Genomic DNA, 14,714 nt, shown 5'->3' with positions numbered 1-14,714 from the left:
ACTGAATAACTTCAAGGAAAACAGCTTCAGTAGCAATCATAAGTACAAGGTAATGTATAATCTACAGTACATAAAGGGTGGATATTTTGTGAGCCTTATTCTTATCTGGGGACAGATGATTCTTCCACGTGAGTGCGCCTTGTACTTGTGCTCAGTTTTCACAGTTTAGATAGACCTTTTCCTAATCAAACCTTGAGTTTTCAGAATATCATGTAACAAAAGGCAATAACATACTCTGGACAAAATAAAACAATCCTATATAGGAAATTGATCCCCATATGAGAAGCTCTTACACACGCTCATATATCCAAAACGACTTTCAATCAGTAAATTCAATTTAAGTCTAGAAGTAGGGCCTAATTAAATCCAAACAGATGACCGAATATACACTACATGGCCAAAGGTATGTGGACACCTGCTCGTCTAACATCTCGTTCCAAAATCATGGGCATTACAGGTTCTCGCTTTGGCTCATTTTTTTAAACAGTCTTAACATTCTCTAAACTTTAAGTGCAATTGTCACAACTGTTTTATGGGACATCACAACTCTATTGTATGTCTGGAAAATGTAGTAACTCACCCAAGACATTTAATTCATGCTTCAAAACCTAGTTATTGTGTCAGTAAATTGGCCAATGCCACCAAAATGAAACGTTTTTTTGTCATCGTGTGAGCCGTACTGGTCAAAATGTTTAGATATTTTTTCACCATGGCAGTCAACCCTGGAAATGTTTGTGATGTATAAATGTCAGTTTTGGTCTACTTTTTTGTTGACACTGACTGTTTCCAGTACTATACAAAAAGGGCAGTTTGGTCGAACTGAATGCAATTGTGTATCACACTGAGCTTTTTAGATACCGATTTCAACAGTAGGTAAACGATTACTGTGAAAAGTCAATAATGTACAATACTGTAGTACACAGAAAAAGGATATGCACATTTGTATGTATACAGTACATTTATTTTGTAGCAATGTGCTACATGTAAACATAAAATTCACATTTGCATGACCATTTTTACATATTTCTTACATGTAAAGTCATACAGTGGGGAGAACAGGTATTTGATACACTGCCGATTTTGCAGGTTTTCCTACTTACAAAGAGGTCTGTAATTTTTATCATAGGTACACTTCAACTGTGAGAGACGGAATCTAAAACAAAAATCCAGAAAATCACATTGTATGATTTTTAAGTAATTAATTTGCATTTTATTGCATGACATAAGTATTTGATCACCTACCAACCAGTATGAAATCCGGCTCTCACAAACCAATTTTTCTTTAAGAAGCCCTCCTGTTCTCCACTCATTACCTGTATTAACTGCACCTGTTTGAACTTGTTACCTGTATAAAATAACATATCCACACACTCAATCAAACAGACTCCAACCTCTCCACAATGGCCAGCCCAGAACTACACGGCAGGACCTGGTCAATGACCTGAAGAGAGCTGGGACCACAGTCTCAAAGAAAACCATTAGTAACACACTACGCCGTCATGGATTAAAATCCTGCAGAGCACGCAAGGTCCCCCTGCTCAAGCCAGCGCATGTCCAGGTCCATCTGAAGTTTGCCAATGACCATCTGGATGATCCAGAGGAGGAATGGGAGAAGGTCATGTGGTCTGATGAGACAAAAATAGAGATTTTTGGTCTAAACTCCACTCCCCGTGTTTGGAGGAAGAAAAAGGATGAGTACAACCCCAAGAACACCATCCCACCCGTGAAGTATGGAGGTGGAAACATCATTCTTTGGGGATGCTTTTCTGCAAAGGGGACAGGACGACTGCACCGTATTGAGGGGAGGATGGATGGGGCCATGTATCGCGAGATCTTGGCCAACAACCTCCTTCCCTCAGTAAGAGCATTGAAGATGGGTCGTGGCTGGGTCTTCCAGCATGACAACGACCCGAAACACACAGCCAGGGCAACAAAGGAGTGGCTCCATAAGAAGCATCTCAGGATCCTGGAGTGGCCTAGCCAGTCTCCAGACCTGAACCCAATAGAAAATCTTTGGAGGGAGCTGAAAGTCCGTATTGCCCAGCGACAGCCCCAAAACCTGAAGGATCTGGAGAAGGTCTGTATGGAGGAGTGGGCCAAAATCCCTGCTGCAGTGTGTGCAAACCTGGTCAAGAACTACAGGAAACGTAAGATCTCTGTAATTGCAAACAAAGGTTTCTGTACGAAATATTAAGTTCAGCTTTTCTGATGTATCAAATACTTATTTCATGCAATAAAACGCTAATTAATTACTTAAAAATCATACAATGTGATTTTCTGTATTTTTGTTTTAGATTCCGTCTCTCACATTTGAAGTGTACCTATGATAAAAATTACAGACTTCTGCATGCTTTGTAAGTAGTATCAAATTCTTGTTCTCCCCACTGTATATAGTGAACAGAAAATTTGCCACATGATATCCATGCAAAAAAAAAAAAAAACCTGCGGTAGTTCTGTAAAAAAAAATAAAAAGTGTACACTACAAATTCCCATCTTCTTGGTGGACATCATGTCACTCTTGTTGGTCTGGCCCGAGATTTTCGTTAACATCACGGCTGATGTTTTCCCTTGTGATGCTCCTTGAGTGGCGCAACAATCCCCTGCAATGATCACAAGCAGCATTCATGGCATCTAACAGAGACATCTGATCTTGTGCCCGATAATCATATACTTTCCACCGCCATGCTGAGAAAAACTCTTCTATCAGATTCAGGAATGGGGAGGATGGTGGAAGAAACCACACTGTTATCCTTTCATGCGCAGCAAACCATTCCCTAACAATGTTGGTTCGGTGGAAGCTGACATTATCCCACACAATGACATCATTTGACAAATATAACTAAACCTCTTTCGTGTTCTGGTATTAGGTCTCCGTAAAGTGTATTGAGGAAGGCCAGGAGAAGTTGAGTGTTATAGTGCCCAATGTGTGGAATATGTGTGCTCACACCATTTTCAGAAATGGCAGCACACATTGTAATATTGCCCCCATGTTGGCCTGGTGTGCCAATTGTGACTCGGCGTCCAATGAGATTGTTGCCATGTCTCCTGCCTTTGGCCAGATTGAACCCAGCCTCGTCCACAAAAACAAGAATGTGGGTCATTTCATGTCCTTCCAGCTCCATTATTCTCTATATAGTAACACAGAAACAAAATATAAAGATAGTTTTATATAGCCTATTCTAGAATCAGAGAGTATAGTAAAGTAGAAGTGTTTTCTGTTCTTATGGGTATCTACAACTTCAAGAAGTACATACAGGCATCATTGAAGTACAGTAAAACTCCCTGTACAATATACTACGCGCACACCAATGGTTTACCTGAACATACTGCTACCGCAGCTCCTACCTAAGGAACGGACATGGAACGAGACATGAACAGCGTCAGCATACAAAAAAACAAAGACAAAAAACAATCAATGCATAAGCATTGTCCTACCTGAACATAATGCTACCGCAGCTCCTACCTGGACATACTGCTACCGCAGCTCCTACCTGGACATACTGCTAGCGCAGCTCCTACATAAGGAACGGACATGGAACGAGACATGAACAGCGTCAGCATACAAGAAAACAAAGACAAAAAACAATCAATGCATCAGCATTGTCCTACCTGGACATACTGCTACCGCAGCTCCTACCTGGACATACTGGTACCGCAGCTCCTACCTGGACATACTACTACCGCAGAATCTACCTGGACATACGGCTACCGCAGCTCCTACCTGGACATACGGCTACCGCAGCTCCTACCTGAACATACTGCTCCCGCAGCTCCTACCTGGACATACTGGTACCGCAGCTCCTACCTGGACATACTGCTACCGCAGCTCCTACCTGGACATACTGCTACCGCAGCTCCTACCTGGACATACTGCTACCGCAGCACCTACCTGGACATACTGGTACCGCAGCTCCTACCTGGACATTTAGGTACCGCCGCTCCTACCTGGACATACTGGTACCGCACCTCCTACCTAGACATACTGCTACCGCAGCTCCTACCTGGACATACTGGTACCGCAGCTCCTACCTGGACATACTGGTGCCGCAGCTCCTACCTGGACATACTGGTACCGTAGCTCCTACCTGGACATACTGGTACCGCAGCTCCTACCTGGACATACTGCTACCGCAGCTCCTACCTGGACATACTGGTACCGCAGCTCCTACCTGGACATACTGCTACCGCAGCTCCTACCTGGACATACTGCTACCGCAGCTCCTACCTGGACATACTGCTACCGCAGCTCCTACCTGGACATACTGCTACCGCAGCTCCTACCTGGACATACTGCTACCGCAGCTCCTACCTGGACATACTGGTACCGCAGCTCCTACCTGGACATACTGGTACCGCAGCTCCTACCTGGACATTTTGGTACCGCCGCTCCTACCTGGACATACTGCTACCGCAGCTCCTACCTAGACATACTGCTACTGCAGCTCCTACCTGGACATACTGGTACCGCAGCTCCTACCTGGACATACTGGTACCGCAGCTCCTACTTGGACATACTGGTGCCGCAGCTCCTACCTGGAAATACTGGTACCGCAGCTCCTACCTGGACATACTGGTACCGCAGCTCCTACCTGGACATACTGCTACCGCAGCTCCTACCTGGACATACTGGTACCGCAGCTCCTACCTGGACATACTACTACCGCAGATTCTACCTGGACATACGGCTATCGCAGCTCCTACCTGGACATACGGCTACCGCAGCTCCTACCTGAACATACTGCTCCCGCAGCTCCTACCTGGACATACTGGTACCGCAGCTCCTACCTGGACATACTGGTACCGCAGCTCCTACCTGGACATACTGGTACCGCAGCTCCTACCTGGACATACTGGTAACGCAGCTCCTACCTGGACATACTGGTACCGCAGCTCCTACCTGGACATACTGCTACCGCAGCTCCTACCTGGACATACTGCTACCGCATCTCCTACCTGGACATACTGGTACCGCAGCTCCTACCTGGACATACTGCTACCGCAGCTCCTACCTGGACATACTGCTACCGCAGCACCTACCTGGACATACTGGTACCGCAGCTCCTACCTGGACATTTAGGTACCGCCGCTCCTACCTGGACATACTGGTACCGCACCTCCTACCTAGACATACTGCTACCGCAGCTCCTACCTGGACATACTGGTACCGCAGCTCCTACCTGGACATACTGGTGCCGCAGCTCCTACCTGGACATACTGGTACCGTAGCTCCTACCTGGACATACTGGTACCGCAGCTCCTACCTGGACATACTGCTACCGCAGCTCCTACCTGGACATACTGGTACCGCAGCTCCTACCTGGACATACTGCTACCGCAGCTCCTACCTGGACATACTGCTACCGCAGCTCCTACCTGGACATACTGCTACCGCAGCTCCTACCTGGACATACTGCTACCGCAGCTCCTACCTGGACATACTGCTACCGCAGCTCCTACCTGGACATACTGCTACCGCAGCTCCTACCTGGACATACTGGTACCGCAGCTCCTACCTGGACATTTTGGTACCGCCGCTCCTACCTGGACATACTGCTACCGCAGCTCCTACCTAGACATACTGCTACTGCAGCTCCTACCTGGACATACTGGTACCGCAGCTCCTACCTGGACATACTGGTACCGCAGCTCCTACTTGGACATACTGGTGCCGCAGCTCCTACCTGGAAATACTGGTACCGCAGCTCCTACCTGGACATACTGGTACCGCAGCTCCTACCTGGACATACTGCTACCGCAGCTCCTACCTGGACATACTGGTACCGCAGCTCCTACCTGGACATACTACTACCGCAGATTCTACCTGGACATACGGCTATCGCAGCTCCTACCTGGACATACGGCTACCGCAGCTCCTACCTGAACATACTGCTCCCGCAGCTCCTACCTGGACATACTGGTACCGCAGCTCCTACCTGGACATACTGGTACCGCAGCTCCTACCTGGACATACTGGTACCGCAGCTCCTACCTGGACATACTGGTAACGCAGCTCCTACCTGGACATACTGGTACCGCAGCTCCTACCTGGACATACTGCTACCGCAGCTCCTACCTGGACATACTGCTACCGCATCTCCTACCTGGACATACTGGTACCGCAGCTCCTACCTGGACATACTGGTACCGCAGCTCCTACCTAGACATACTGCTACCGCAGATTCTACCTGGACATACGGCTACCGCAGCTCCTACCTGAACATACTGGTACCGCAGCACCCTACCTGGACATACTGCTACCGCAGCTCCTACCTGGACATACTGCTACCGCAGCTCCTACCTGGACATACTGCTACCGCAGCTCCTACCTGGACATACTGCTACCGCAGCTCCTACCTGGACATACTGCTACCGCAGAACCTACCTGGACATACTGCTACCGCAGCTCCTACCTGGACATACTGCTACCGCAGCTCCTACCTGGACATACTGCTACCACAGCTCCTACCTGGACATACTGCTACCGCATCTCCTACCTGGACATACGGCTACCGCAGCTCCTACCTGGACATACTGCTACCGCAGCTCCTACCTGGACATACTGCTACCGCAGCTCCTACCTGGACATACTGCTACCGCAGCTCCTACCTGGACATACTGCTACCGCAGCTCCTACCTGGACATACTGCTACCGCAGCTCCTACCTGGACATACTGGTACCGCAGCTCCTACTTGGACATACTGGTGCCGCAGCTCCTACCTGGACATACTGGTACCGCAGCTCCTACCTGGACATACTGCTCCCGCAGCTCCTACCTGGACATACTGGTACCGCAGCTCCTACCTGGACATACTGGTACCGCAGCTCCTACCTGGACATACTGGTACCTCAGCTCCTACCTGGACATACTAGTACCGCAGCTCCTACCTGGACATACTGCTACCGCAGCTCCTACCTGGACATACTGCTAGCGCAGCTCCTACCTGGACATACTGATACCGTAGCTCCTACCTGGACATACTGCTACCGCAGCTCTTACCTGGACATACTGGTACCCGCAGCTCCTACCTAGACATACTGCTACCGCAGATTCTACCTGGACATACGGCTACCGCAGCTCCTACCTGAACATACAGGTACCGCAGCACCCTACCTGGACATACTGCTACCGCAGCTCCTACCTGGACATACTGGTACCGCAGCTCCTACCTGGACATACTGCTACCGCAGCTCCTACCTGGACATACTGCTACTGCAGCTCCTACCTGGACATACTGGTACCGCAGCTCCTACCTGGACATACTGCTACCACAGCTCCTACCTGGACATACTGCTACCGCAGAACCTACCTGGACATACTGCTACCGCAGCTCCTACCTGAACATACTGCTACCGCAGCTCCTACCTGGACATACTGGTACCGCAGGCCCTACCTGGACATACTGCTACCGCAGCTCCTACCTGGACATACTCCTACCGCAGCTCCTACCTGGACATACTGCTACCGCAGCTCCTACCTGGAAATACTGCTACCGCAGCTCCTACCTGGACATACTGCTACCGCAGCTCCAACCTGGACATACTGGTACCGCAGCTCCTACCTGGACATACTGGTACCGCAGCTCCTACCTGGACATTTAGGTACCGCCGCTCCTACCTGGACATACTGGTACCGCAGCTCCTACCTAGACATACTGCTACCGCAGCTCCTACCTGGACATACTGGTACCGCAACTCCTACCTGGACATACTGGTACCGCAGCTCCTACTTGGACATACTGGTGCCGCAGCTCCTACCTGGACATACTGGTACCGCAGCTCCTACCTGGACAAACTGGTACCGCAGCTACTACCTGGACATACTGCTACCGCAGCTCCTACCTGGACATACTGGTACCGCAGCTCCTACCTGAACATACTACTACCGCAGATTCTACCTGGACATACGGCTATCGCAGCTCCTACCTGGACTTACGGCTACCGCAGCTCCTACCTGAACATACTGCTCCCGCAGCTCCTACCTGGACATACTGGTACCGCAGCTCCTACCTGGACATACTGGTACCACAGCTCCTACCTGGACATACTGGTACCGCAGCTCCTACCTGGACATACTGGTACCGCAGCTCCTACCTGGACATACTGCTACCGCAGCTCCTACCTGGACATACTGCTACCGCATCTCCTACCTGGACATACTGGTACCGCAGCTCCTACCTGGACATACTGGTACCGCAGCTCCTACCTAGACATACTGCTACCGCAGATTCTACCTGGACATACGGCTACCGCAGCTCCTACCTGAACATACTGGTACCGCAGCACCCTACCTGGACATACTGGTACCTCAGCTCCTACCTGGACATACTAGTACCGCAGCTCCTACCTGGACATACTGCTACCGCAGCTCCTACCTGGACATACTGCTAGCGCAGCTCCTACCTGGACATACTGATACCTTAGCTCCTACCTGGACATACTGCTACCGCAGCTCTTACCTGGACATACTGGTACCGCAGCTCCTACCTAGACATACTGCTACCGCAGATTCTACCTGGACATACGGCTACCGCAGCTCCTACCTGAACATACAGGTACCGCAGCACCCTACCTGGACATACTGCTACCGCAGCTCCTACCTGGACATACTGGTACCGCAGCTCCTACCTGGACATACTGCTACCGCAGCTCCTACCTGGACATACTGCTACTGCAGCTCCTACCTGGACATACTGGTACCGCAGCTCCTACCTGGACATACTGCTACCACAGCTCCTACCTGGACATACTGCTACCGCAGAACCTACCTGGACATACTGCTACCGCAGCTCCTACCTGAACATACTGCTACCGCAGCTCCTACCTGGACATACTGGTACCGCAGGCCCTACCTGGACATACTGCTACCGCAGCTCCTACCTGGACATACTCCTACCGCAGCTCCTACCTGGACATACTGCTACCGCAGCTCCTACCTGGAAATACTGCTACCGCAGCTCCTACCTGGACATACTGCTACCGCAGCTCCAACCTGGACATACTGGTACCGCAGCTCCTACCTGGACATACTGGTACCGCAGCTCCTACCTGGACATTTAGGTACCGCCGCTCCTACCTGGACATACTGGTACCGCAGCTCCTACCTAGACATACTGCTACCGCAGCTCCTACCTGGACATACTGGTACCGCAACTCCTACCTGGACATACTGGTACCGCAGCTCCTACTTGGACATACTGGTGCCGCAGCTCCTACCTGGACATACTGGTACCGCAGCTCCTACCTGGACAAACTGGTACCGCAGCTACTACCTGGACATACTGCTACCGCAGCTCCTACCTGGACATACTGGTACCGCAGCTCCTACCTGAACATACTACTACCGCAGATTCTACCTGGACATACGGCTATCGCAGCTCCTACCTGGACTTACGGCTACCGCAGCTCCTACCTGAACATACTGCTCCCGCAGCTCCTACCTGGACATACTGGTACCGCAGCTCCTACCTGGACATACTGGTACCACAGCTCCTACCTGGACATACTGGTACCGCAGCTCCTACCTGGACATACTGGTACCGCAGCTCCTACCTGGACATACTGCTACCGCAGCTCCTACCTGGACATACTGCTACCGCATCTCCTACCTGGACATACTGGTACCGCAGCTCCTACCTGGACATACTGGTACCGCAGCTCCTACCTAGACATACTGCTACCGCAGATTCTACCTGGACATACGGCTACCGCAGCTCCTACCTGAACATACTGGTACCGCAGCACCCTACCTGGACATACTGCTACCGCAGCTCATATCTGGACATACTGCTACCGCAGCTCCTACCTGGACATACTGCTACCGCAGCACCTACCTGGACATACTGGTACCGCAGCTCCTACCTGGACATTTAGGTACCGCCGCTCCTACCTGGACATACTGGTACCGCAGCTCCTACCTAGACATACTGCTACCGCATCTCCTACCTGGACATACTGGTACCGCAGCTCCTACCTGGACATACTGGTACCGCAGCTACTACTTAGACATACTGGTGCCGCAGCTCCTACCTGGACATACTGGTACCGCAGCTCCTACCTGGACATACTGGTACCGCAGCTCCTACCTGGACATACTGCTACCGCAGCTCCTGCCTGGACATACTGGTACCGCAGCTCCTACCTGGACATACTGCTACCGCAGCTCCTACCTGGACATACTGCTACCGCAGCTCCTACCTGGACATACTGCTACCGCAGCTCCTACCTGGACATACTGGTACCCGCAGCACCCTACCTGGACATACGGCTACCGCAGCTCCTACCTGAACATACTGGTACCGCAGCACCCTACCTGGACATACTGCTACCGCAGCTCCTACCTGGACATACTGCTACCGCAGCTCCTACCTGGACATACTGCTACCGCAGCTCCTACCTGGACATACTGCTACCGCAGCTCCTACCTGGACATACTGCTACCGCAGAACCTACCTGGACATACTGCTACCGCAGCTCCTACCTGGACATACTGCTACCGCAGCTCCTACCTGGACATACTGCTACCACAGCTCCTACCTGGACATACTGCTACCGCATCTCCTACCTGGACATACGGCTACCGCAGCTCCTACCTGGACATACTGCTACCGCAGCTCCTACCTGGACATACTGCTACCGCAGCTCCTACCTGGACATACTGCTACCGCAGCTCCTACCTGGACATACTGCTACCGCAGCTCCTACCTGGACATACTGGTACCGCAGCTCCTACCTGGACATACTGGTACCGCAGCTCCTACCTGGACATACTGGTACCTCAGCTCCTACCTGGACATACTAGTACCGCAGCTCCTACCTGGACATACTGCTACCGCAGCTCCTACCTGACATTACTGCTAGCGCAGCTCCTACCTGGACATACTGATACCGTAGCTCCTACCTGGACATACTGCTACCGCCAGCTCTTACCTGGGACATAATGGTACGCAGCTCCTACCTAGACATACTGCTACCGCAGCTACCTACCTGGACATACGGCTACCGCAGCTCCTACCTGAACATACAGGTACCGCAGCACCCTACTGGACATTACTGCTAGCTACGCAGCTCCTACTCTGGACATACGGCTACCCGCAGCTCCTACCTGAACATACTGCTTCCCGCAGCTCCTACTGGACATACTGGTACCGCAGCTCCTACCTTGGACATACTGGTACCGCAGCTCCTACTCTGGACATACTGGTACGCAGCTCCTACCTGGACATACTGCTTATCCGCAGAGCTCCTACCTGGACATACTGCTACTGCAGCTCCTACCTGGACATACTGGTACCGCAGCTCCTACTGGACATACTGCTACCACAGCTCCTACCTGGACATACTGCTACCGCAAGAACCTACCCTGGACATACTGCTACCGCAGCTCCTACCTGAACATACTGCTACCGCAGCTCCTACCTGGACATATATGTGTACCGCAGGCCCCTACCTGGAATACTGCTACCGCAGCTCCTACCTGGACATACTCCTACCGCAGCTCCTACCTGGACATACTGCTACCGCAGCTCCTACCTGGAAATACTACTACCGAGCTAGCCCTACCATGGACATACTGCTACCGTGCAGCTCCAACAGTGGACATACTGGGTACCACCTGACAGGCAGCTCGTACCTGGACACTCACTGGTACCCCGCAGCTCCTACCTGGACATTTGGTACCGCAGCTCCTACCTGGACATACTGGTACCGCAGCTCCTACCTGGACATACTGCTACCGCAGCTCCTACCTGGACATACTGGTACCGCAGCTCCTACCTGGACATACTGGTACCGCAGCTCCTACCTGGACATACTGGTACCGCAGCTCCTACCTGGACATACTGGTACCGCAGCTCCTACCTGGACATACTGCTACCGCAGCTCCTACCTGGACATACTGCTACCGCAGCTCCTACCTGGACATACTGGTACCGCAGCTCCTACCTGGACATACTGCTACCGCAGCTTCTACCTGGACATACGGCTACCGCAGCTCCTACCTGGACATACGGCTACCGCAGCTCCTACCTGGACATACTGCTACCGCAGCTCCTACCTGGACATACTGGTACCGCAGCTCCTACCTGGACATACTGGTACCGCAGCTCCTACCTGGACATACTGGTACCGCAGCTCCTACCTGGACATACTGGTACCGCAGCTCCTACCTGGACATACTGCTACCGCAGCTCCTACCTGGACATACTGGTACCGCAGCTCCTACCTGGACATACTGGTACCGCAGCTCCTACCTGGACATACTGGTACCGCAGCTCCTACCTAGACATACTGCTACCGCAGCTCCTACCTGGACATACTGCTACCGCAGCTCCTACCTGGACATACTGCTACCGCAGCACCTACCTGGACATACTGCTACCGCAGCTCCTACTGGACATACTGGTACCGCAGCTCCTACCTGGACATACTGCTACCGCAGCTCCTACCTGGACATACTGCTACCGCAGCTCCTACCTGGACATACTGCTACCGCAGCTCCTACCTGGACATACTGCTACCGCAGCTCCTACCTGGACATACTGCTACCGCAGAACCTACCTGGACATACTGCTACCACAGCTCCTACCTGGACATACTGGTACCGCAGCTCCTACCTGGACATACTGGTACCGCAGCTCCTACTTGGACATACTGGTGCCGCAGCTCCTACCTGGACATACTGGTACCGCAGCTCCTACCTGGACATACTGGTACCGCAGCTCCTACCTGGACATACTGCTACCGCAGCTCCTACCTGGACATACTGGTACCGCAGCTCCTACCTGGACATACTGCTACCGCAGATTCTACCTGGACATACGGCTACCGCAGCTCCTACCTGGACATACTGGTACCGCAGCACCCTACCTGGACATACTGCTACCGCAGCTCCTACCTGGACATACTGCTACCGCAGCTCCTACCTGGACATACTGCTACCGCAGCTCCTACCTGGACATACTGCTACCGCAGCTCCTACCTGGACATACTGCTACCGCAGCTCCTACCTGGACATACTGCTACCGCAGCTCCTACCTGGACATACTGCTACCGCAGCTCCTACCTGGACATACTGCTACCGCAGCTCCTACCTGGACATACTGCTACCGCAGCTCCTACCTGGACATACTGCTACCGCAGCTCCTACCTGGACATACTGCTACCGCAGCTCCTACCTGGACATACTGCTACCGCAGCTCCTACCTGGACATACTGCTACCGCAGCTCCTACCTGGACATACTGCTACCGCAGCTCCTACCTGGACATACTGCTACCGCAGCTCCTACCTGGACATACTGCTACCGCAGCTCCTACCTGGACATACTGCTACCGCAGCTCCTACCTGGACATACTGCTACCGCAGCTCCTACCTGGACATACTGCTACCGCAGCTCCTACCTGGACATACTGCTACCGCAGCTCCTACCTGGACATACTGCTACCGCAGCTCCTACCTGGACATACTGCTACCGCAGCTCCTACCTGGACATACTGCTACCGCAGCTCCTACCTGGACATACTGCTACCGCAGCTCCTACCTGGACATACTGCTACCGCAGCTCCTACCTGGACATACTGCTACCGCAGCTCCTACCTGGACATACGGCTACCGCAGCTCCTACCTGGACATACTGCTACCGCAGCTCCTACCTGGACATACTGGTACCGCAGCTCCTACCTGGACATTTAGGTACCGCAGCTCCTACCTGGACATACTGGTACCGCAGCTCCTACCTGGACATACTGCTACCGCAGCTCCTACCTGGACATACTGGTACCGCAGCTCCTACCTGGACATACTGGTACCGCAGCTCCTACCTGGACATACTGGTGCCGCAGCTCCTACCTGGAATACTGGTACCGCAGCTCCTACCTGGACATACTGGTACCGCAGCTCCTACCTGGACATACTGCTACCGCAGCTCCTACCTGGACATACTGGTACCGCAGCTCCTACCTGGACATACTACTACCGCAGATTCTACCTGGACATACGGCTATCGCAGCTCCTACCTGGACATACGGCTACCGCAGCTCCTACCTGAACATACTGCTACCCGCAGCTCCTACCTGGACATACTGGTACCGCAGCTCCTACCTGGACATACTGGTACCGCAGCTCCTACCTGGACATACTGGTACCGCAGCTCCTACCTGGACATACTGGTACCGCAGCTCCTACCTGGACATACTGCTACCGCAGCTCCTACCTGGACATACTGCTACCGCAGCTCCTACCTGGACATACTGCTACCGCAGCTCCTACCTGGACATACTGCTACCGCAGCTCCTACCTGGACATACTGGTACCGCAGCTCCTACCTGGACATACTGCTACCGCAGCTCCTACCTGGACATACTGCTACTGCAGCTCCTACCTGGACATACTGCTACCGCAGCTCCTACCTGGACATACTGCTACCGCAGCTCCTACCTGGACATACTGCTACCGCAGAACCTACCTGGACATACTGCTACCGCAGCTCCTACCTGGACATACTGGTACCGCAGCTCCTACCTGGACATACTGGTACCGCAGCTCCTACTTGAACATACTGGTACCGCAGCTCCTACCTGGACATACTGGTACCGCAGCTCCTACCTGGACATACTGGTACCGCAGCTCCTACCTGGACATACTGCTACCGCAGCTCCTACCTGGACATACTGGTACCGCAGCTCCTACCTGGACATACTGCTACCGCAGATCCTACC

The sequence above is a fragment of the Oncorhynchus kisutch genome, linkage group LG13 (assembly GCF_002021735.2).
Source record: "Oncorhynchus kisutch isolate 150728-3 linkage group LG13, Okis_V2, whole genome shotgun sequence".
NCBI lineage: Eukaryota > Metazoa > Chordata > Actinopteri > Salmoniformes > Salmonidae > Oncorhynchus > Oncorhynchus kisutch.
Note: the sequence above shows the minus strand (reverse complement) of the source record.